The sequence below is a fragment of the Eubalaena glacialis genome, chromosome 7 (genome assembly GCF_028564815.1).
Source record: "Eubalaena glacialis isolate mEubGla1 chromosome 7, mEubGla1.1.hap2.+ XY, whole genome shotgun sequence".
NCBI classification, from domain to species: Eukaryota; Metazoa; Chordata; class Mammalia; order Artiodactyla; family Balaenidae; genus Eubalaena; species Eubalaena glacialis.
In genome coordinates this window covers 120,986,005-121,011,158 of record NC_083722.1, presented here as the reverse complement: position 1 = coordinate 121,011,158, position 25,154 = coordinate 120,986,005, and positions in this window count along the sequence as shown.

Here is a 25,154-nt window from a genome sequence, read left to right as displayed (position 1 = left end):
CCTTTACGAAACAGGAGGTTAAAGGTGCTGATTCTCCAAGTAGGGAGATTGTTAGTCCAGCGGCTGGAATGGCGAACCCGAGCAGAAGGAGAGGAGAGATGAGGTGCGTTTGAGAAACCTTTCCCGATCACACGGCGTACCATCTTCTGGGTTTCCCATGCATGTTTTCGATGTAGGAAGATGCCCTTGAACCTGGAGATTTGGGACCCACGGCATGGGTACCACGCAGTATGACTTTAAAGGGTCTGCGTTTGCTCACCCAAGCCCACCAATCCTCTCAGCCCCAAGAGTGTCCAGCCTCATGTCTCATCCAGCTGTGGGTCTAGATATGGTCAATCCAGGTTGCATCAGAGCCCCTGAACGGATTTTGTAAGAATTTCTCTCTCTTTCACTGTCTTTGTTTTATGGGGTTTTTTTTTAAGTAATCTATTTTTATAATGGGGTTTAGCTGCTTTTCACTGCTGTGTTTATGCCGCTTTACACCCTCTTGATTCACTTCCAGAGAGAGATCAATACATAGGTTTTAAGACTCTTACTAGTCAGATGTATTCTTGGGCGGTGAATAGGGGCTGTTGAGTCCAGTTCACTGAGCAGGGAGTAGGTCTTGTCTATTACATATTTGGCTTGTGGAACGGTATCTGAGCTAATTTCAAACCCTTGTTTTATGCATCACCCCACCTCACCTTTCCCGTTAAGCAGCCATAGTGTGTTTTCTAAATGTGTGACTCTGTTCTGTTTTGTAATTCAGTTCAAGTGTAGCGATTTTGACATTCCCTATCTCAGTGATATCTTAGGATAAGTGTCTTTTTCTCTGTGACTTTTTTCACTGAGAGTCATCGTACCTAAATCCACTCATCCTGCTGCTACTAGCCTTATGACATTGATTTCATGGCTGAGTGATATTCCATTGTGCCTAAGTACCACAACTTCTTTATCCATTTTTCGCTTTCCTGGGATATTGAAGGTGTACCGAAGTGGAGGTTCTTGGAAACAGAGCAGCCCTAAACTTTGGGGTGCCTGTGTCTTGTTGATTTTTAGGTTTCCCGATTTATACGCCCATGAGTGGAAGTGCCCTATGCTCTCTAAGCTGTGCTTATTACATGTTTCAGGACACACCGTACACTTCTCCAGAGTGGCTGTTGGCAATTTACAGCCCGCCCATCAGCGTAGCAAGGCTCCCATGTCTCCATGGCCTGTCCTGCATTTCTGGTTTTTACACGTTTTTCAGCATGGCCCTTTTGACCGATTGCAAGCGAGCCTTCTTTGTAGCGCTGATTTGCCTTTCCGGCTTGCCTGGTTGGCCAAAAAGGGCGTATGCGTTTTTCCCTGAATATATTCAGGGAAAAACGCATACGCCCTTTTTGGCCAAGGGCATCATTGTCAACGCTTTGCCGCTTTTCATGTGCTTTCAAGGCGAGTCGAGTCTGCCTCCTGAAACCTGTTTCCTGCAATTCTGCCTTGCTTTCCAATCCTCCTCGTTGCCTTCCCTCAATATATTTGTGGACGAGAGTTATCATTTATAACTCTGCAGGTTTGTGAGTTGCAGTGCCCCTGAGCTCCATTTGTCAACTCGCTTTTTTGGGAGCTGGCCGCCAAAGCGCAGGATTGCTTCGGGCCGTATTCTGGTTCCGGGGGGCAGGCTGAGCCTGTGGTTCATTCTTCTTCCTGATGGGAAAATAGAGTGACCTGTGCCTGTCCCAACACCTAGAGCTGGTCTCTCACTGGTTCCCCCTCTTCCCGTTCATCCTCAGGCCAAATTGCGACCTTTACGAAACAGGAGGTTAAAGGTGCTGATTCTCCAAGTAGGGAGATTGTTAGTCCAGCGGCTGGAATGGCAAACCCGAGCAGAAGGAGAGGAGAGATGAGGTGCGTTTGAGAAACCTTTCCCGATCACACGGCGTACCATCTTCTGGGTTTCCCATGCATGTTTTCGATGTAGGAAGATGCCCTTGAACCTGGAGATTTGGGACCCACGGCATGGGTACCACGCAGTATGACTTTAAAGGGTCTGCGTTTGCTCACCCAAGCCCACCAATCCTCTCAGCCCCAAGAGTGTCCAGCCTCATGTCTCATCCAGCTGTGGGTCTAGATATGGTCAATCCAGGTTGCATCAGAGCCCCTGAACGGATTTTGTAAGAATTTCTCTCTCTTTCACTGTCTTTGTTTTATGGGTTTTTTTTTTAAGTAATCTATTTTTATAATGGGGTTTAGCTGCTTTTCACTGCTGTGTTTATGCCGCTTTACACCCTCTTGATTCACTTCCAGAGAGAGATCAATACATAGGTTTTAAGACTCTTACTAGTCAGATGTATTCTTGGGCGGTGAATAGGGGCTGTTGAGTCCAGTTCACTGAGCAGGGAGTAGGTCTTGTCTATTACATATTTGGCTTGTGGAACGGTATCTGAGCTAATTTCAAACCCTTGTTTTAGGCATCACCCCACCTCACCTTTCCCGTTAAGCAGCCATAGTGTGTTTTCTAAATGTGTGACTCTGTTCTGTTTTGTAATTCAGTTCAAGTGTAGCGATTTTGACATTCCCTCTCTCAGTGATATCTTAGGATAAGTGTCTTTTTCTCTGTGACTTTTTTCACTGAGAGTCATCGTACCTAAATCCACTCATCCTGCTGCTACTAGCCTTATGACATTGATTTCATGGCTGAGTGATATTCCATTGTGCCTAAGTACCACAACTTCTTTATCCATTTTTCGCTTTCCTGGGATATTGAAGGTGTACCGAAGTGGAGGTTCTTGGAAACAGAGCAGCCCTAAACTTTGGGGTGCCTGTGTCTTGTTGATTTTTAGGTTTCCCGATTTATACGCCCATGAGTGGAAGTGCCCTATGCTCTCTAAGCTGTGCTTATTACATGTTTCAGGACACACCGTACACTTCTCCAGAGTGGCTGTTGGCAATTTACAGCCCGCCCATCAGCGTAGCAAGGCTCCCATGTCTCCATGGCCTGTCCTGCATTTCTGGTTTTTACACGTTTTTCAGCATGGCCCTTTTGACCGATGGCAAGCGAGCCTTCTTTGTAGCGCTGATTTGCCTTTCCGGCTTGCCTGGTTGGCCAAAAAGGGCGTATGCGTTTTTCCCTGAATATATTCAGGGAAAAACGCATACGCCCTTTTTGGCCAAGGGCATCATTGTCAACGCTTTGCCGCTTTTCATGTGCTTTCAAGGCGAGTCGAGTCTGCCTCCTGAAACCTGTTTCCTGCAATTCTGCCTTGCTTTCCAATCCTCCTCGTTGCCTTCCCTCAATATATTTGTGGACGAGAGTTATCATTTATAACTCTGCAGGTTTGTGAGTTGCAGTGCCCCTGAGCTCCATTTGTCAACTCGCTTTTTTGGGAGCTGGCCGCCAAAGCGCAGGATTGCTTCGGGCCGTATTCTGGTTCCGGGGGGCAGGCTGAGCCTGTGGTTCATTCTTCTTCCTGATGGGAAAATAGAGTGACCTGTGCCTGTCCCAACACCTAGAGCTGGTCTCTCACTGGTTCCCCCTCTTCCCGTTCATCCTCAGGCCAAATTGCGACCTTTACGAAACAGGAGGTTAAAGGTGCTGATTCTCCAAGTAGGGAGATTGTTAGTCCAGCGGCTGGAATGGCGAACCCGAGCAGAAGGAGAGGAGAGATGAGGTGCGTTTGAGAAACCTTTCCCGATCACACGGCGTACCATCTTCTGGGTTTCCCATGCATGTTTTCGATGTAGGAAGATGCCCTTGAACCTGGAGATTTGGGACCCACGGCATGGGTACCACGCAGTATGACTTTAAAGGGTCTGCGTTTGCTCACCCAAGCCCACCAATCCTCTCAGCCCCAAGAGTGTCCAGCCTCATGTCTCATCCAGCTGTGGGTCTAGATATGGTCAATCCAGGTTGCATCAGAGCCCCTGAACGGATTTTGTAAGAATTTCTCTCTCTTTCACTGTCTTTGTTTTATGGGGTTTTTTTTTAAGTAATCTATTTTTATAATGGGGTTTAGCTGCTTTTCACTGCTGTGTTTATGCCGCTTTACACCCTCTTGATTCACTTCCAGAGAGAGATCAATACATAGGTTTTAAGACTCTTACTAGTCAGATGTATTCTTGGGCGGTGAATAGGGGCTGTTGAGTCCAGTTCACTGAGCAGGGAGTAGGTCTTGTCTATTACATATTTGGCTTGTGGAACGGTATCTGAGCTAATTTCAAACCCTTGTTTTATGCATCACCCCACCTCACCTTTCCCGTTAAGCAGCCATAGTGTGTTTTCTAAATGTGTGACTCTGTTCTGTTTTGTAATTCAGTTCAAGTGTAGCGATTTTGACATTCCCTCTCTCAGTGATATCTTAGGATAAGTGTCTTTTTCTCTGTGACTTTTTTCACTGAGAGTCATCGTACCTAAATCCACTCATCCTGCTGCTACTAGCCTTATGACATTGATTTCATGGCTGAGTGATATTCCATTGTGCCTAAGTACCACAACTTCTTTATCCATTTTTCGCTTTCCTGGGATATTGAAGGTGTACCGAAGTGGAGGTTCTTGGAAACAGAGCAGCCCTAAACTTTGGGGTGCCTGTGTCTTGTTGATTTTTAGGTTTCCCGATTTATACGCCCATGAGTGGAAGTGCCCTATGCTCTCTAAGCTGTGCTTATTACATGTTTCAGGACACACCGTACACTTCTCCAGAGTGGCTGTTGGCAATTTACAGCCCGCCCATCAGCGTAGCAAGGCTCCCATGTCTCCATGGCCTGTCCTGCATTTCTGGTTTTTACACGTTTTTCAGCATGGCCCTTTTGACCGATTGCAAGCGAGCCTTCTTTGTAGCGCTGATTTGCCTTTCCGGCTTGCCTGGTTGGCCAAAAAGGGCGTATGCGTTTTTCCCTGAATATATTCAGGGAAAAACGCATACGCCCTTTTTGGCCAAGGGCATCATTGTCAACGCTTTGCCGCTTTTCATGTGCTTTCAAGGCGAGTCGAGTCTGCCTCCTGAAACCTGTTTCCTGCAATTCTGCCTTGCTTTCCAATCCTCCTCGTTGCCTTCCCTCAATATATTTGTGGACGAGAGTTATCATTTATAACTCTGCAGGTTTGTGAGTTGCAGTGCCCCTGAGCTCCATTTGTCAACTCGCTTTTTTGGGAGCTGGCCGCCAAAGCGCAGGATTGCTTCGGGCCGTATTCTGGTTCCGGGGGGCAGGCTGAGCCTGTGGTTCATTCTTCTTCCTGATGGGAAAATAGAGTGACCTGTGCCTGTCCCAACACCTAGAGCTGGTCTCTCACTGGTTCCCCCTCTTCCCGTTCATCCTCAGGCCAAATTGCGACCTTTACGAAACAGGAGGTTAAAGGTGCTGATTCTCCAAGTAGGGAGATTGTTAGTCCAGCGGCTGGAATGGCAAACCCGAGCAGAAGGAGAGGAGAGATGAGGTGCGTTTGAGAAACCTTTCCCGATCACACGGCGTACCATCTTCTGGGTTTCCCATGCATGTTTTCGATGTAGGAAGATGCCCTTGAACCTGGAGATTTGGGACCCACGGCATGGGTACCACTCAGTATGACTTTAAAGGGTCTGCGTTTGCTCACCCAAGCCCACCAATCCTCTCAGCCCCAAGAGTGTCCAGCCTCATGTCTCATCCAGCTGTGGGTCTAGATATGGTCAATCCAGGTTGCATCAGAGCCCCTGAACGGATTTTGTAAGAATTTCTCTCTCTTTCACTGTCTTTGTTTTATGGGTTTTTTTTTTAAGTAATCTATTTTTATAATGGGGTTTAGCTGCTTTTCACTGCTGTGTTTATGCCGCTTTACACCCTCTTGATTCACTTCCAGAGAGAGATCAATACATAGGTTTTAAGACTCTTACTAGTCAGATGTATTCTTGGGCGGTGAATAGGGGCTGTTGAGTCCAGTTCACTGAGCAGGGAGTAGGTCTTGTCTATTACATATTTGGCTTGTGGAACGGTATCTGAGCTAATTTCAAACCCTTGTTTTAGGCATCACCCCACCTCACCTTTCCCGTTAAGCAGCCATAGTGTGTTTTCTAAATGTGTGACTCTGTTCTGTTTTGTAATTCAGTTCAAGTGTAGCGATTTTGACATTCCCTCTCTCAGTGATATCTTAGGATAAGTGTCTTTTTCTCTGTGACTTTTTTCACTGAGAGTCATCGTACCTAAATCCACTCATCCTGCTGCTACTAGCCTTATGACATTGATTTCATGGCTGAGTGATATTCCATTGTGCCTAAGTACCACAACTTCTTTATCCATTTTTCGCTTTCCTGGGATATTGAAGGTGTACCGAAGTGGAGGTTCTTGGAAACAGAGCAGCCCTAAACTTTGGGGTGCCTGTGTCTTGTTGATTTTTAGGTTTCCCGATTTATACGCCCATGAGTGGAAGTGCCCTATGCTCTCTAAGCTGTGCTTATTACATGTTTCAGGACACACCGTACACTTCTCCAGAGTGGCTGTTGGCAATTTACAGCCCGCCCATCAGCGTAGCAAGGCTCCCATGTCTCCATGGCCTGTCCTGCATTTCTGGTTTTTACACTTTTTTCAGCATGGCCCTTTTGACCGATGGCAAGCGAGACTTCTTTGTAGCGCTGATTTGCCTTTCCGGCTTGCCTGGTTGGCTAAAAAGGGCGTATGCGTTTTTCCCTGAATATATTCAGGGAAAAACGCATACGCCCTTTTTGGCCAAGGGCATCATTGTCAACGCTTTGCCGCTTTTCATGTGCTTTCAAGGCGAGTCGAGTCTGCCTCCTGAAACCTGTTTCCTGCAATTCTGCCTTGCTTTCCAATCCTCCTCGTTGCCTTCCCTCAATATATTTGTGGACGAGAGTTATCATTTATAACTCTGCAGGTTTGTGAGTTGCAGTGCCCCTGAGCTCCATTTGTCAACTCGCTTTTTTGGGAGCTGGCCGCCAAAGCGCAGGATTGCTTCAGGCCGTATTCTGGTTCCGGGGGGCAGGCTGAGCCTGTGGTTCATTCTTCTTCCTGATGGGAAAATAGAGTGACCTGTGCCTGTCCCAACACCTAGAGCTGGTCTCTCACTGGTTCCCCCTCTTCCCGTTCATCCTCAGGCCAAATTGCGACCTTTACGAAACAGGAGGTTAAAGGTGCTGATTCTCCAAGTACGGAGATTTTTAGTCCAGCGGCTGGAATGGCGAACCCGAGCAGAAGGAGAGGAGAGATGAGGTGCGTTTGAGAAACCTTTCCCGATCACACGGCGTACCATCTTCTGGGTTTCCCATGCATGTTTTCGATGTAGGAAGATGCCCTTGAACCTGGAGATTTGGGACCCACGGCATGGGTACCACGCAGTATGACTTTAAAGGGTCTGCGTTTGCTCACCCAAGCCCACCAATCCTCTCAGCCCCAAGAGTGTCCAGCCTTATGTCTCATCCAGCTGTGGGTCTAGATATGGTCAATCCAGGTTGCATCAGAGCCCCTGAACGGATTTTGTAAGAATTTCTCTCTCTTTCACTGTCTTTGTTTTATGGGTTTTTTTTTTAAGTAATCTATTTTTATAATGGGGTTTAGCTGCTTTTCACTGCTGTGTTTATGCCGCTTTACACCCTCTTGATTCACTTCCAGAGAGAGATCAATACATAGGTTTTAAGACTCTTACTAGTCAGATGTATTCTTGGGCGGTGAATAGGGGCTGTTGAGTCCAGTTCACTGAGCAGGGAGTAGGTCTTGTCTATTACATATTTGGCTTGTGGAACGGTATCTGAGCTAATTTCAAACCCTTGTTTTAGGCATCACCCCACCTCACCTTTCCCGTTAAGCAGCCATAGTGTGTTTTCTAAATGTGTGACTCTGTTCTGTTTTGTAATTCAGTTCAAGTGTAGCGATTTTGACATTCCCTCTCTCAGTGATATCTTAGGATAAGTGTCTTTTTCTCTGTGACTTTTTTCACTGAGAGTCATCGTACCTAAATCCACTCATCCTGCTGCTACTAGCCTTATGACATTGATTTCATGGCTGAGTGATATTCCATTGTGCCTAAGTACCACAACTTCTTTATCCATTTTTCGCTTTCCTGGGATATTGAAGGTGTACCGAAGTGGAGGTTCTTGGAAACAGAGCAGCCCTAAACTTTGGGGTGCCTGTGTCTTGTTGATTTTTAGGTTTCCCGATTTATACGCCCATGAGTGGAAGTGCCCTATGCTCTCTAAGCTGTGCTTATTACATGTTTCAGGACACACCGTACACTTCTCCAGAGTGGCTGTTGGCAATTTACAGCCCGCCCATCAGCGTAGCAAGGCTCCCATGTCTCCATGGCCTGTCCTGCATTTCTGGTTTTTACACGTTTTTCAGCATGGCCCTTTTGACCGATTGCAAGCGAGCCTTCTTTGTAGCGCTGATTTGCCTTTCCGGCTTGCCTGGTTGGCCAAAAAGGGCGTATGCGTTTTTCCCTGAATATATTCAGGGAAAAACGCATACGCCCTTTTTGGCCAAGGGCATCATTGTCAACGCTTTGCCGCTTTTCATGTGCTTTCAAGGCGAGTCGAGTCTGCCTCCTGAAACCTGTTTCCTGCAATTCTGCCTTGCTTTCCAATCCTCCTCGTTGCCTTCCCTCAATATATTTGTGGACGAGAGTTATCATTTATAACTCTGCAGGTTTGTGAGTTGCAGTGCCCCTGAGCTCCATTTGTCAACTCGCTTTTTTGGGAGCTGGCCGCCAAAGCGCAGGATTGCTTCGGGCCGTATTCTGGTTCCGGGGGGCAGGCTGAGCCTGTGGTTCATTCTTCTTCCTGATGGGAAAATAGAGTGACCTGTGCCTGTCCCAACACCTAGAGCTGGTCTCTCACTGGTTCCCCCTCTTCCCGTTCATCCTCAGGCCAAATTGCGACCTTTACGAAACAGGAGGTTAAAGGTGCTGATTCTCCAAGTAGGGAGATTGTTAGTCCAGCGGCTGGAATGGCAAACCCGAGCAGAAGGAGAGGAGAGATGAGGTGCGTTTGAGAAACCTTTCCCGATCACACGGCGTACCATCTTCTGGGTTTCCCATGCATGTTTTCGATGTAGGAAGATGCCCTTGAACCTGGAGATTTGGGACCCACGGCATGGGTACCACTCAGTATGACTTTAAAGGGTCTGCGTTTGCTCACCCAAGCCCACCAATCCTCTCAGCCCCAAGAGTGTCCAGCCTCATGTCTCATCCAGCTGTGGGTCTAGATATGGTCAATCCAGGTTGCATCAGAGCCCCTGAACGGATTTTGTAAGAATTTCTCTCTCTTTCACTGTCTTTGTTTTATGGGTTTTTTTTTTAAGTAATCTATTTTTATAATGGGGTTTAGCTGCTTTTCACTGCTGTGTTTATGCCGCTTTACACCCTCTTGATTCACTTCCAGAGAGAGATCAATACATAGGTTTTAAGACTCTTACTAGTCAGATGTATTCTTGGGCGGTGAATAGGGGCTGTTGAGTCCAGTTCACTGAGCAGGGAGTAGGTCTTGTCTATTACATATTTGGCTTGTGGAACGGTATCTGAGCTAATTTCAAACCCTTGTTTTAGGCATCACCCCACCTCACCTTTCCCGTTAAGCAGCCATAGTGTGTTTTCTAAATGTGTGACTCTGTTCTGTTTTGTAATTCAGTTCAAGTGTAGCGATTTTGACATTCCCTCTCTCAGTGATATCTTAGGATAAGTGTCTTTTTCTCTGTGACTTTTTTCACTGAGAGTCATCGTACCTAAATCCACTCATCCTGCTGCTACTAGCCTTATGACATTGATTTCATGGCTGAGTGATATTCCATTGTGCCTAAGTACCACAACTTCTTTATCCATTTTTCGCTTTCCTGGGATATTGAAGGTGTACCGAAGTGGAGGTTCTTGGAAACAGAGCAGCCCTAAACTTTGGGGTGCCTGTGTCTTGTTGATTTTTAGGTTTCCCGATTTATACGCCCATGAGTGGAAGTGCCCTATGCTCTCTAAGCTGTGCTTATTACATGTTTCAGGACACACCGTACACTTCTCCAGAGTGGCTGTTGGCAATTTACAGCCCGCCCATCAGCGTAGCAAGGCTCCCATGTCTCCATGGCCTGTCCTGCATTTCTGGTTTTTACACTTTTTTCAGCATGGCCCTTTTGACCGATGGCAAGCGAGACTTCTTTGTAGCGCTGATTTGCCTTTCCGGCTTGCCTGGTTGGCTAAAAAGGGCGTATGCGTTTTTCCCTGAATATATTCAGGGAAAAACGCATACGCCCTTTTTGGCCAAGGGCATCATTGTCAACGCTTTGCCGCTTTTCATGTGCTTTCAAGGCGAGTCGAGTCTGCCTCCTGAAACCTGTTTCCTGCAATTCTGCCTTGCTTTCCAATCCTCCTCGTTGCCTTCCCTCAATATATTTGTGGACGAGAGTTATCATTTATAACTCTGCAGGTTTGTGAGTTGCAGTGCCCCTGAGCTCCATTTGTCAACTCGCTTTTTTGGGAGCTGGCCGCCAAAGCGCAGGATTGCTTCAGGCCGTATTCTGGTTCCGGGGGGCAGGCTGAGCCTGTGGTTCATTCTTCTTCCTGATGGGAAAATAGAGTGACCTGTGCCTGTCCCAACACCTAGAGCTGGTCTCTCACTGGTTCCCCCTCTTCCCGTTCATCCTCAGGCCAAATTGCGACCTTTACGAAACAGGAGGTTAAAGGTGCTGATTCTCCAAGTACGGAGATTTTTAGTCCAGCGGCTGGAATGGCGAACCCGAGCAGAAGGAGAGGAGAGATGAGGTGCGTTTGAGAAACCTTTCCCGATCACACGGCGTACCATCTTCTGGGTTTCCCATGCATGTTTTCGATGTAGGAAGATGCCCTTGAACCTGGAGATTTGGGACCCACGGCATGGGTACCACGCAGTATGACTTTAAAGGGTCTGCGTTTGCTCACCCAAGCCCACCAATCCTCTCAGCCCCAAGAGTGTCCAGCCTTATGTCTCATCCAGCTGTGGGTCTAGATATGGTCAATCCAGGTTGCATCAGAGCCCCTGAACGGATTTTGTAAGAATTTCTCTCTCTTTCACTGTCTTTGTTTTATGGGTTTTTTTTTTAAGTAATCTATTTTTATAATGGGGTTTAGCTGCTTTTCACTGCTGTGTTTATGCCGCTTTACACCCTCTTGATTCACTTCCAGAGAGAGATCAATACATAGGTTTTAAGACTCTTACTAGTCAGATGTATTCTTGGGCGGTGAATAGGGGCTGTTGAGTCCAGTTCACTGAGCAGGGAGTAGGTCTTGTCTATTACATATTTGGCTTGTGGAACGGTATCTGAGCTAATTTCAAACCCTTGTTTTAGGCATCACCCCACCTCACCTTTCCCGTTAAGCAGCCATAGTGTGTTTTCTAAATGTGTGACTCTGTTCTGTTTTGTAATTCAGTTCAAGTGTAGCGATTTTGACATTCCCTCTCTCAGTGATATCTTAGGATAAGTGTCTTTTTCTCTGTGACTTTTTTCACTGAGAGTCATCGTACCTAAATCCACTCATCCTGCTGCTACTAGCCTTATGACATTGATTTCATGGCTGAGTGATATTCCATTGTGCCTAAGTACCACAACTTCTTTATCCATTTTTCGCTTTCCTGGGATATTGAAGGTGTACCGAAGTGGAGGTTCTTGGAAACAGAGCAGCCCTAAACTTTGGGGTGCCTGTGTCTTGTTGATTTTTAGGTTTCCCGATTTATACGCCCATGAGTGGAAGTGCCCTATGCTCTCTAAGCTGTGCTTATTACATGTTTCAGGACACACCGTACACTTCTCCAGAGTGGCTGTTGGCAATTTACAGCCCGCCCATCAGCGTAGCAAGGCTCCCATGTCTCCATGGCCTGTCTTGCATTTCTGGTTTTTACACGTTTTTCAGCATGGCCCTTTTGACCGATGGCAAGCGAGCCTTCTTTGTAGCGCTGATTTGCCTTTCCGGCTTGCCTGGTTGGCCAAAAAGGGCGTATGCGTTTTTCCCTGAATATATTCAGGGAAAAACGCATACGCCCTTTTTGGCCAAGGGCATCATTGTCAACGCTTTGCCGCTTTTCATGTGCTTTCAAGGCGAGTCGAGTCTGCCTCCTGAAACCTGTTTCCTGCAATTCTGCCTTGCTTTCCAATCCTCCTCGTTGCCTTCCCTCAATATATTTGTGGACGAGAGTTATCATTTATAACTCTGCAGGTTTGTGAGTTGCAGTGCCCCTGAGCTCCATTTGTCAACTCGCTTTTTTGGGAGCTGGCCGCCAAAGCGCAGGATTGCTTCAGGCCGTATTCTGGTTCCGGGGGCCAGGCTGAGCCTGTGGTTCATTCTTCTTCCTGATGGGAAAATAGAGTGACCTGTGCCTGTCCCAACACCTAGAGCTGGTCTCTCACTGGTTCCCCCTCTTCCCGTTCATCCTCAGGCCAAATTGCGACCTTTACGAAACAGGAGGTTAAAGGTGCTGATTCTCCAAGTAGGGAGATTGTTAGTCCAGCCGCTGGAATGGCGAACCCGAGCAGAAGGAGAGGAGAGATGAGGTGCGTTTGAGAAACCTTTCCCCATCACACGGCGTACCATCTTCTGGGTTTCCCATGCATGTTTTCGATGTAGGAAGATGCCCTTGAACCTGGAGATTTGGGACCCACGGCATGGGTACCACGCAGTATGACTTTAAAGGGTCTGCGTTTGCTCACCCAAGCCCACCAATCCTCTCAGCCCCAAGAGTGTCCAGCCTTATGTCTCATCCAGCTGTGGGTCTAGATATGGTCAATCCAGGTTGCATCAGAGCCCCTGAACGGATTTTGTAAGAATTTCTCTCTCTTTCACTGTCTTTGTTTTATGGGGTTTTTTTTTAAGTAATCTATTTTTATAATGGGGTTTAGCTGCTTTTCACTGCTGTGTTTATGCCGCTTTACACCCTCTTGATTCACTTCCAGAGAGAGATCAATACATAGGTTTTAAGACTCTTACTAGTCAGATGTATTCTTGGGCGGTGAATAGGGGCTGTTGAGTCCAGTTCACTGAGCAGGGAGTAGGTCTTGTCTATTACATATTTGGCTTGTGGAACGGTATCTGAGCTAATTTCAAACCCTTGTTTTAGGCATCACCCCACCTCACCTTTCCCGTTAAGCAGCCATAGTGTGTTTTCTAAATGTGTGACTCTGTTCTGTTTTGTAATTCAGTTCAAGTGTAGCGATTTTGACATTCCCTCTCTCAGTGATATCTTAGGATAAGTGTCTTTTTCTCTGTGACTTTTTTCACTGAGAGTCATCGTACCTAAATCCACTCATCCTGCTGCTACTAGCCTTATGACATTGATTTCATGGCTGAGTGATATTCCATTGTGCCTAAGTACCACAACTTCTTTATCCATTTTTCGCTTTCCTGGGATATTGAAGGTGTACCGAAGTGGAGGTTCTTGGAAACAGAGCAGCCCTAAACTTTGGGGTGCCTGTGTCTTGTTGATTTTTAGGTTTCCCGATTTATACGCCCATGAGAGGAAGTGCCCTATGCTCTCTAAGCTGTGCTTATTACATGTTTCAGGACACACCGTACACTTCTCCAGAGTGGCTGTTGGCAATTTACAGCCCGCCCATCAGCGTAGCAAGGCTCCCATGTCTCCATGGCCTGTCCTGCATTTCTGGTTTTTACACGTTTTTCAGCATGGCCCTTTTGACCGATGGCAAGCGAGCCTTCTTTGTAGCGCTGATTTGCCTTTCCGGCTTGCCTGGTTGGCCAAAAAGGGCGTATGCGTTTTTCCCTGAATATATTCAGGGAAAAACGCATACGCCCTTTTTGGCCAAGGGCATCATTGTCAACGCTTTGCCGCTTTTCATGTGCTTTCAAGGCGAGTCGAGTCTGCCTCCTGAAACCTGTTTCCTGCAATTCTGCCTTGCTTTCCAATCCTCCTCGTTGCCTTCCCTCAATATATTTGTGGACGAGAGTTATCATTTATAACTCTGCAGGTTTGTGAGTTGCAGTGCCCCTGAGCTCCATTTGTCAACTCGCTTTTTTGGGAGCTGGCCGCCAAAGCGCAGGATTGCTTCCGGCCGTATTCTGGTTCCGGGGGGCAGGCTGAGCCTGTGGTTCATTCTTCTTCCTGATGGGAAAATAGAGTGACCTGTGCCTGTCCCAACACCTAGAGCTGGTCTCTCACTGGTTCCCCCTCTTCCCGTTCATCCTCAGGCCAAATTGCGACCTTTACGAAACAGGAGGTTAAAGGTGCTGATTCTCCAAGTAGGGAGATTGTTAGTCGAGCGGCTGGAATGGCGAACCCGAGCAGAAGGAGAGGAGAGATGAGGTGCGTTTGAGAAACCTTTCCCGATCACACGGCGTACCATCTTCTGGGTTTCCCATGCATGTTTTCGATGTAGGAAGATGCCCTTGAACCTGGAGATTTGGGACCCACGGCATGGGTACCACGCAGTATGACTTTAAAGGGTCTGCGTTTGCTCACCCAAGCTCACCAATCCTCTCAGCCCCAAGAGTGTCCAGCCTCATGTCTCATCCAGCTGTGGGTCTAGATATGGTCAATCCAGGTTGCATCAGAGCCCCTGAACGGACTTTGTAAGAATTTCTCTCTCTTTCACTGTCTTTGTTTTCTGGGGTTTTTTTTAAGTAATCTATTTTTATAATGGGGTTTAGCTGCTTTCCACTGCTGTGTTTATGCCGCTTTACACCCTCTTGATTCACTTCCAGAGAGAGATCAATACATAGGTTTTAAGACTCTTACTAGTCAGATGTATTCTTGGGCGGTGAATAGGGGCTGTTGAGTCCAGTTCACTGAGCAGGGAGTAGGTCTTGTCTATTACATATTTGGCTTGTGGAACGGTATCTGAGCTAATTTCAAACCCTTGTTTTATGCATCACCCCACCTCACCTTTCCCGTTAAGCAGCCATAGTGTGTTTTCTAAATGTGTGACTCTGTTCTGTTTTGTAATTCAGTTCAAGTGTAGCGATTTTGACATTCCCTCTCTCAGTGATATCTTAGGATAAGTGTCTTTTTCTCTGTGACTTTTTTCACTGAGAGTCATCGTACCTAAATCCACTCATCCTGCTGCTACTAGCCTTATGACATTGATTTCATGGCTGAGTGATATTCCATTGTGCCTAAGTACCACAACTTCTTTATCCATTTTTCGCTTTCCTGGGATATTGAAGGTGTACCGAAGTGGAGGTTCTTGGAAACAGAGCAGCCCTAAACTTTGGGGTGCCTGTGTCTTGTTGATTTTTAGGTTTCCCGATTTATACGCCCATGAGAGGAAGTGCCCTATGCTCTCTAAGCTGTGCTTATTACATGTTTCAGGACACACCGTACACTTCTCCAGAGTGGCTGTTGGCAATTTACAGCCCGCCCATCAGCGTAGCAAGGCTCCCATGTCTCCATGGCCTGTCCTGCATTTCTGGTTTTTACACTTTTTTCAGCATGGCCCTTTTGACCGATGGCAAGCGAGACTTCTTTGTAGCGCTGATTTGCCTTTCCGGCTTGCCTGGTTGGCCAAAAAGGGCGTATGCGTTTTTCCCTGAATATATTCAGGGAAAAACGCATACGCCCTTTTTGGCCAAGGGCATCATTGTCAACGCTTTGCCGCTTTTCATGTGCTTTCAAGGCGAGTCGAGTCTGCCTCCTGAAACCTGTTTCCTGCAATTCTGCCTTGCTTTCCAATCCTCCTCGTTGCCTTCCCTCAATATATTTGTGGACGAGAGTTATCATTTATAACTCTGCAGGTTTGTGAGTTGCAGTGCCCCTGAGCTCCATTTGTCAACTCGCTTTTTTGGGAGCTGGCCGCCAAAGCGCAGGATTGCTTCAGGCCGTATTCTGGTTCCGGGGGGCAGGCTGAGCCTGTGGTTCATTCTTCTTCCTGATGGGAAAATAGAGTGACCTGTGCCTGTCCCAACACCTAGAGCTGGTCTCTCACTGGTTCCCCCTCTTCCCGTTCATCCTCAGGCCAAATTGCGACCTTTACGAAACAGGAGGTTAAAGGTGCTGATTCTCCAAGTAGGGAGATTGTTAGTCGAGCGGCTGGAATGGCGAACCCGAGCAGAAGGAGAGGAGAGATGAGGTGCGTTTGAGAAACCTTTCCCGATCACACGGCGTACCATCTTCTGGGTTTCCCATGCATGTTTTCGATGTAGGAAGATGCCCTTGAACCTGGAGATTTGGGACCCACGGCATGGGTACCACGCAGTATGACTTTAAAGGGTCTGCGTTTGCTCACCCAAGCCCACCAATCCTCTCAGCCCCAAGAGTGTCCAGCCTTATGTCTCATCCAGCTGTGGGTCTAGATATGGTCAATCCAGGTTGCATCAGAGCCCCTGAACGGATTTTGTAAGAATTTCTCTCTCTTTCACTGTCTTTGTTTTATGGGGTTTTTTTTTAAGTAATCTATTTTTATAATGGGGTTTAGCTGCTTTCCACTGCTGTGTTTATGCCGCTTTACACCCTCTTGATTCACTTCCAGAGAGAGATCAATACATAGGTTTTAAGACTCTTACTAGTCAGATGTATTCTTGGGCGGTGAATAGGGGCTGTTGAGTCCAGTTCACTGAGCAGGGAGTAGGTCTTGTCTATTACATATTTGGCTTGTGGAACGGTATCTGAGCTAATTTCAAACCCTTGTTTTATGCATCACCCCACCTCACCTTTCCCGTTAAGCAGCCATAGTGTGTTTTCTAAATGTGTGACTCTGTTCTGTTTTGTAATTCAGTTCAAGTGTAGCGATTTTGACATTCCCTCTCTCAGTGATATCTTAGGATAAGTGTCTTTTTCTCTGTGACTTTTTTCACTGAGAGTCATCGTACCTAAATCCACTCATCCTGCTGCTACTAGCCTTATGACATTGATTTCATGGCTGAGTGATATTCCATTGTGCCTAAGTACCACAACTTCTTTATCCATTTTTCGCTTTCCTGGGATATTGAAGGTGTACCGAAGTGGAGGTTCTTGGAAACAGAGCAGCCCTAAACTTTGGGGTGCCTGTGTCTTGTTGATTTTTAGGTTTCCCGATTTATACGCCCATGAGAGGAAGTGCCCTATGCTCTCTAAGCTGTGCTTATTACATGTTTCAGGACACACCGTACACTTCTCCAGAGTGGCTGTTGGCAATTTACAGCCCGCCCATCAGCGTAGCAAGGCTCCCATGTCTCCATGGCCTGTCCTGCATTTCTGGTTTTTACACTTTTTTCAGCATGGCCCTTTTGACCGATGGCAAGCGAGACTTCTTTGTAGCGCTGATTTGCCTTTCCGGCTTGCCTGGTTGGCCAAAAAGGGCGTATGCGTTTTTCCCTGAATATATTCAGGGAAAAACGCATACGCCCTTTTTGGCCAAGGGCATCATTGTCAACGCTTTGCCGCTTTTCATGTGCTTTCAAGGCGAGTCGAGTCTGCCTCCTGAAACCTGTTTCCTGCAATTCTGCCTTGCTTTCCAATCCTCCTCGTTGCCTTCCCTCAATATATTTGTGGACGAGAGTTATCATTTATAACTCTGCAGGTTTGTGAGTTGCAGTGCCCCTGAGCTCCATTTGTCAACTCGCTTTTTTGGGAGCTGGCCGCCAAAGCGCAGGATTGCTTCAGGCCGTATTCTGGTTCCGGGGGGCAGGCTGAGCCTGTGGTTCATTCTTCTTCCTGATGGGAAAATAGAGTGACCTGTGCCTGTCCCAACACCTAGAGCTGGTCTCTCACTGGTTCCCCCTCTTCCCGTTCATCCTCAGGCCAAATTGCGACCTTTACGAAACAGGAGGTTAAAGGTGCTGATTCTCCAAGTAGGGAGATTGTTAGTCGAGCGGCTGGAATGGCGAACCCGAGCAGAAGGAGAGGAGAGATGAGGTGCGTTTGAGAAACCTTTCCCGATCACACGGCGTACCATCTTCTGGGTTTCCCATGCATGTTTTCGATGTAGGAAGATGCCCTTGAACCTGGAGATTTGGGACCCACGGCATGGGTACCACGCAGTATGACTTTAAAGGGTCTGCGTTTGCTCACCCAAGCCCACCAATCCTCTCAGCCCCAAGAGTGTCCAGCCTTATGTCTCATCCAGCTGTGGGTCTAGATATGGTCAATCCAGGTTGCATCAGAGCCCCTGAACGGATTTTGTAAGAATTTCTCTCTCTTTCACTGTCTTTGTTTTATGGGGTTTTTTTTTAAGTAATCTATTTTTATAATGGGGTTTAGCTGCTTTTCACTGCTGTGTTTATGCCGCTTTACACCCTCTTGATTCACTTCCAGAGAGAGATCAATACATAGGTTTTAAGACTCTTACTAGTCAGATGTATTCTTGGGCGGTGAATAGGGGCTGTTGAGTCCAGTTCACTGAGCAGGGAGTAGGTCTTGTCTATTACATATTTGGCTTGTGGAACGGTATCTGAGCTAATTTCAAACCCTTGTTTTAGGCATCACCCCACCTCACCTTTCCCGTTAAGCAGCCATAGTGTGTTTTCTAAATGTGTGACTCTGTTCTGTTTTGTAATTCAGTTCAAGTGTAGCGATTTTGACATTCCCTCTCTCAGTGATATCTTAGGATAAGTGTCTTTTTCTCTGTGACTTTTTTCACTGAGAGTCATCGTACCTAAATCCACTCATCCTGCTGCTACTAGCCTTATGACATTGATTTCATGGCTGAGTGATATTCCATTGTGCCTAAGTACCACAACTTCTTTATCCATTTTTCGCTTTCCTGGGATATTGAAGGTGTACCGAAGTGGAGGTTCTTGGAAACAGAGCAGCCCTAAACTTTGGGGTGCCTGTGTCTTGTTGATTTTTAGGTTTCCCGATTTATACGCCCATGAGTGGAAGTGCCCTATGCTCTCTAAGCTGTGCTTATTACATGTTTCAGGACACACCGTACACTTCTCCAGAGTGGCTGTTGGCAATTTACAGCCCGCCCATCAGCGTAGCAAGGCTCCCATGTCTCCATGGCCTGTCCTGCATTTCTGGTTTTTACACTTTTTTCAGCATGGCCCTTTTGACCGATGGCAAGCGAGACTTCTTTGTAGCGCTGATTTGCCTTTCCGGCTTGCCTGGTTGGCCAAAAAGGGCGTATGCGTTTTTCCCTGAATATATTCAGGGAAAAACGCATACGCCCTTTTTGGCCAAGGGCATCATTGTCAACGCTTTGCCGCTTTTCATGTGCTTTCAAGGCGAGTCGAGTCTGCCTCCTGAAACCTGTTTCCTGCAATTCTGCCTTGCTTTCCAATCCTCCTCGTTGCCTTCCCTCAATATATTTGTGGACGAGAGTTATCATTTATAACTCTGCAGGTTTGTGAGTTGCAGTGCCCCTGAGCTCCATTTGTCAACTCGCTTTTTTGGGAGCTGGCCGCCAAAGCGCAGGATTGCTTCGGGCCGTATTCTGGTTCCGGGGGGCAGGCTGAGCCTGTGGTTCATTCTTCTTCCTGATGGGAAAATAGAGTGACCTGTGCCTGTCCCAACACCTAGAGCTGGTCTCTCACTGGTTCCCCCTCTTCCCGTTCATCCTCAGGCCAAATTGCGACCTTTACGAAACAGGAGGTTAAAGGTGCTGATTCTCCAAGTAGGGAGATTGTTAGTCCAGCCGCTGGAATGGCGAACCCGAGCAGAAGGAGAGGAGAGATGAGGTGCGTTTGAGAAACCTTTCCCGATCACACGGCGTACCATCTTCTGGGTTTCCCATGCATGTTTTCGATGTAGGAAGATGCCCTTGAACCTGGAGATTTGGGACCCACGGCATGGGTACCACGCAGTATGACTTTAAAGGGTCTGCGTTTGCTCACCCAAGCCCACCAATCCTCTCAGCCCCAAGAGTGTCCAGCCTTATGTCTCATCCAGCTGTGGGTCTAGATATGGTCAATCCAGGTTGCATCAGAGCCCCTGAACGGATTTTGTAAGAATTTCTCTCTCTTTCACTGTCTTTGTTTTATGGGGTTTTTTTTAAAGTAATCTATTTTTATAATGGGGTTTAGCTGCTTTTCACTGCTGTGTTTATGCCGCTTTACACCCTCTTGATTCACTTCCAGAGAGAGATCAATACATAGGTTTTAAGACTCTTACTAGTCAGATGTATTCTTGGGCGGTGAATAGGGGCTGTTGAGTCCAGTTCACTGAGCAGGGAGTAGGTCTTGTCTATTACATATTTGGCTTGTGGAACGGTATCTGAGCTAATTTCAAACCCTTGTTTTATGCATCACCCCACCTCACCTTTCCCGTTAAGCAGCCATAGTGTGTTTTCTAAATGTGTGACTCTGTTCTGTTTTGTAATTCAGTTCAAGTGTAGCGATTTTGACATTCCCTCTCTCAGTGATATCTTAGGATAAGTGTCTTTTTCTCTGTGACTTTTTTCACTGAGAGTCATCGTACCTAAATCCACTCATCCTGCTGCTACTAGCCTTATGACATTGATTTCATGGCTGAGTGATATTCCATTGTGCCTAAGTACCACAACTTCTTTATCCATTTTTCGCTTTCCTGGGATATTGAAGGTGTACCGAAGTGGAGGTTCTTGGAAACAGAGCAGCCCTAAACTTTGGGGTGCCTGTGTCTTGTTGATTTTTAGGTTTCCCGATTTATACGCCCATGAGAGGAAGTGCCCTATGCTCTCTAAGCTGTGCTTATTACATGTTTCAGGACACACCGTACACTTCTCCAGAGTGGCTGTTGGCAATTTACAGCCCGCCCATCAGCGTAGCAAGGCTCCCATGTCTCCATGGCCTGTCCTGCATTTCTGGTTTTTACACGTTTTTCAGCATGGCCCTTTTGACCGATGGCAAGCGAGCCTTCTTTGTAGCGCTGATTTGCCTTTCCGGCTTGCCTGGTTGGCCAAAAAGGGCGTATGCGTTTTTCCCTGAATATATTCAGGGAAAAACGCATACGCCCTTTTTGGCCAAGGGCATCATTGTCAACGCTTTGCCGCTTTTCATGTGCTTTCAAGGCGAGTCGAGTCTGCCTCCTGAAACCTGTTTCCTGCAATTCTGCCTTGCTTTCCAATCCTCCTCGTTGCCTTCCCTCAATATATTTGTGGACGAGAGTTATCATTTATAACTCTGCAGGTTTGTGAGTTGCAGTGCCCCTGAGCTCCATTTGTCAACTCGCTTTTTTGGGAGCTGGCCGCCAAAGCGCAGGATTGCTTCAGGCTGTATTCTGGTTCCGGGGGGCAGGCTGAGCCTGTGGTTCATTCTTCTTCCTGATGGGAAAATAGAGTGACCTGTGCCTGTCCCAACACCTAGAGCTGGTCTCTCACTGGTTCCCCCTCTTCCCGTTCATCCTCAGGCCAAATTGCGACCTTTACGAAACAGGAGGTTAAAGGTGCTGATTCTCCAAGTACGGAGATTTTTAGTCCAGCGGCTGGAATGGCGAACCCGAGCAGAAGGAGAGGAGAGATGAGGTGCGTTTGAGAAACCTTTCCCGATCACACGGCGTACCATCTTCTGGGTTTCCCATGCATGTTTTCGATGTAGGAAGATGCCCTTGAACCTGGAGATTTGGGACCCACGGCATGGGTACCACGCAGTATGACTTTAAAGGGTCTGCGTTTGCTCACCCAAGCCCACCAATCCTCTCAGCCCCAAGAGTGTCCAGCCTTATGTCTCATCCAGCTGTGGGTCTAGATATGGTCAATCCAGGTTGCATCAGAGCCCCTGAACGGATTTTGTAAGAATTTCTCTCTCTTTCACTGTCTTTGTTTTATGGGGTTTTTTTTTAAGTAATCTATTTTTATAATGGGGTTTAGCTGCTTTTCACTGCTGTGTTTATGCCGCTTTACACCCTCTTGATTCACTTCCAGAGAGAGATCAATACATAGGTTTTAAGACTCTTACTAGTCAGATGTATTCTTGGGCGGTGAATAGGGGCTGTTGAGTCCAGTTCACTGAGCAGGGAGTAGGTCTTGTCTATTACATATTTGGCTTGTGGAACGGTATCTGAGCTAATTTCAAACCCTTGTTTTATGCATCACCCCACCTCACCTTTCCCGTTAAGCAGCCATAGTGTGTTTTCTAAATGTGTGACTCTGTTCTGTTTTGTAATTCAGTTCAAGTGTAGCGATTTTGACATTCCCTCTCTCAGTGATATCTTAGGATAAGTGTCTTTTTCTCTGTGACTTTTTTCACTGAGAGTCATCGTACCTAAATCCACTCATCCTGCTGCTACTAGCCTTATGACATTGATTTCATGGCTGAGTGATATTCCATTGTGCCTAAGTACCACAACTTCTTTATCCATTTTTCGCTTTCCTGGGATATTGAAGGTGTACCGAAGTGGAGGTTCTTGGAAACAGAGCAGCCCTAAACTTTGGGGTGCCTGTGTCTTGTTGATTTTTAGGTTTCCCGATTTATACGCCCATGAGTGGAAGTGCCCTATGCTCTCTAAGCTGTGCTTATTACATGTTTCAGGACACACCGTACACTTCTCCAGAGTGGCTGTTGGCAATTTACAGCCCGCCCATCAGCGTAGCAAGGCTCCCATGTCTCCATGGCCTGTCCTGCATTTCTGGTTTTTACACTTTTTTCAGCATGGCCCTTTTGACCGATGGCAAGCGAGACTTCTTTGTAGCGCTGATTTGCCTTTCCGGCTTGCCTGGTTGGCCAAAAAGGGCGTATGCGTTTTTCCCTGAATATATTCAGGGAAAAACGCATACGCCCTTTTTGGCCAAGGGCATCATTGTCAACGCTTTGCCGCTTTTCATGTGCTTTCAAGGCGAGTCGAGTCTGCCTCCTGAAACCTGTTTCCTGCAATTCTGCCTTGCTTTCCAATCCTCCTCGTTGCCTTCCCTCAATATATTTGTGGACGAGAGTTATCATTTATAACTCTGCAGGTTTGTGAGTTGCAGTGCCCCTGAGCTCCATTTGTCAACTCGCTTTTTTGGGAGCTGGCCGCCAAAGCGCAGGATTGCTTCGGGCCGTATTCTGGTTCCGGGGGGCAGGCTGAGCCTGTGGTTCATTCTTCTTCCTGATGGGAAAATAGAGTGACCTGTGCCTGTCCCAACACCTAGAGCTGGTCTCTCACTGGTTCCCCCTCTTCCCGTTCATCCTCAGGCCAAATTGCGACCTTTACGAAACAGGAGGTTAAAGGTGCTGATTCTCCAAGTAGGGAGATTGTTAGTCGAGCGGCTGGAATGGCGAACCCGAGCAGAAGGAGAGGAGAGATGAGGTGCGTTTGAGAAACCTTTCCCGATCACACGGCGTACCATCTTCTGGGTTTCCCATGCATGTTGTCGATGTAGGAAGATGCCCTTGAACCTGGAGATTTGGGACCCACGGCATGGGTACCACGCAGTATGACTTTAAAGGGTCTGCGTTTGCTCACCCAAGCCCACCAATCCTCTCAGCCCCAAGAGTGTCCAGCCTTATGTCTCATCCAGCTGTGGGTCTAGATATGGTCAATCCAGGTTGCATCAGAGCCCCTGAACGGATTTTGTAAGAATTTCTCTCTCTTTCACTGTCTTTGTTTTATGGGGTTTTTTTTTAAGTAATCTATTTTTATAATGGGGTTTAGCTGCTTTTCACTGCTGTGTTTATGCCGCTTTACACCCTCTTGATTCACTTCCAGAGAGAGATCAATACATAGGTTTTAAGACTCTTACTAGTCAGATGTATTCTTGGGCGGTGAATAGGGGCTGTTGAGTCCAGTTCACTGAGCAGGGAGTAGGTCTTGTCTATTACATATTTGGCTTGTGGAACGGTATCTGAGCTAATTTCAAACCCTTGTTTTATGCATCACCCCACCTCACCTTTCCCGTTAAGCAGCCATAGTGTGTTTTCTAAATGTGTGACTCTGTTCTGTTTTGTAATTCAGTTCAAGTGTAGCGATTTTGACATTCCCTCTATCAGTGATATCTTAGGGTAAGTGTCTTTTTCTCTGTGACTTTTTTCACTGAGAGTCATCGTACCTAAATCCACTCATCCTGCTGCTACTAGCCTTATGACATTGATTTCATGGCTGAGTGATATTCCATTGTGCCTAAGTACCACAACTTCTTTATCCATTTTTCGCTTTCCTGGGATATTGAAGGTGTACCGAAGTGGAGGTTCTTGGAAACAGAGCAGCCCTAAACTTTGGGGTGCCTGTGTCTTGTTGATTTTTAGGTTTCCCGATTTATACGCCCATGAGTGGAAGTGCCCTATGCTCTCTAAGCTGTGCTTGTTACATGTTTCAGGACACACCGTACACTTCTCCAGAGTGGCTGTTGGCAATTTACAGCCCGCCCATCAGCGTAGCAAGGCTCCCATGTCTCCATGGCCTGTCCTGCATTTCTGGTTTTTACACGTTTTTCAGCATGGCCCTTTTGACCGATGGCAAGCGAGCCTTCTTTGTAGCGCTGATTTGCCTTTCCGGCTTGCCTGGTTGGCCAAAAAGGGCGTATGCGTTTTTCCCTGAATATATTCAGGGAAAAACGCATACGCCCTTTTTGGCCAAGGGCATCATTGTCAACGCTTTGCCGCTTTTCATGTGCTTTCAAGGCGAGTCGAGTCTGCCTCCTGAAACCTGTTTCCTGCAATTCTGCCTTGCTTTCCAATCCTCCTCGTTGCCTTCCCTCAATATATTTGTGGACGAGAGTTATCATTTATAACTCTGCAGGTTTGTGAGTTGCAGTGCCCCTGAGCTCCATTTGTCAACTCGCTTTTTTGGGAGCTGGCCGCCAAAGCGCAGGATTGCTTCAGGCCATATTCTGGTTCCGGGGGGCAGGCTGAGCCTGTGGTTCATTCTTCTTCCTGATGGGAAAATAGAGTGACCTGTGCCTGTCCCAACACCTAGAGCTGGTCTCTCACTGGTTCCCCCTCTTCCCGTTCATCCTCAGGCCAAATTGCGACCTTTACGAAACAGGAGGTTAAAGGTGCTGATTCTCCAAGTAGGGAGATTGTTAGTCGAGCGGCTGGAATGGCGAACCCGAGCAGAAGGAGAGGAGAGATGAGGTGCGTTTGAGAAACCTTTCCCGATCACACGGCGTACCATCTTCTGGGTTTCCCATGCATGTTTTCGATGTAGGAAGATGCCCTTGAACCTGGAGATTTGGGACCCACGGCATGGGTACCACGCAGTATGACTTTAAAGGGTCTGCGTTTGCTCACCCAAGCTCACCAATCCTCTCAGCCCCAAGAGTGTCCAGCCTCATGTCTCATCCAGCTGTGGGTCTAGATATGGTCAATCCAGGTTGCATCAGAGCCCCTGAACGGACTTTGTAAGAATTTCTCTCTCTTTCACTGTCTTTGTTTTATGGGGTTTTTTTTTAAGTAATCTATTTTTATAATGGGGTTTAGCTGCTTTCCACTGCTGTGTTTATGC